This window comes from Ipomoea triloba, chromosome 16 (genome assembly GCF_003576645.1).
Source record: "Ipomoea triloba cultivar NCNSP0323 chromosome 16, ASM357664v1".
Classification (NCBI taxonomy): Eukaryota; Viridiplantae; Streptophyta; class Magnoliopsida; order Solanales; family Convolvulaceae; genus Ipomoea; species Ipomoea triloba.
This window is the reverse complement of record NC_044931.1, coordinates 13,042,237-13,042,446: the sequence shown is the minus strand read 5'-3', so window position 1 is coordinate 13,042,446 and position 210 is coordinate 13,042,237. Positions and strand designations below refer to the sequence as shown.

General features: G+C 50.5%; 1 non-coding gene across 1 annotated transcript; it reads right to left on the bottom strand.

The window, feature by feature from the left end:
• Window positions 1–72: 72 nt before the first annotated feature.
• Window positions 73–191, bottom strand: LOC116008292. The gene has a single exon (XR_004095684.1). It is a non-coding gene; the product is annotated as a 5S ribosomal RNA (ribosomal RNA).
• Window positions 192–210: the final 19 nt, after the last annotated feature.

The following is a 210-nucleotide window of genomic DNA, read 5'->3' as shown; positions in this document are numbered from 1 at the left end:
TTAGCGGTTTAAAAGGATAGTACCCTTAGCGAGCGGTCCAGCGGTTTAAAAGAAAGATTAAAAAGAGGGTGGGGGATGCAACACGAGGACTTCCCAGGGGGTCACCCATCCTAGTACTACTCTCGCCCAAGCACGCTTAACTTTAGAGTTCTGATGGGATCCGGTGCATTAGTGCTGGTATGATCGCATCCGTCACGTACTGCGCGCAAA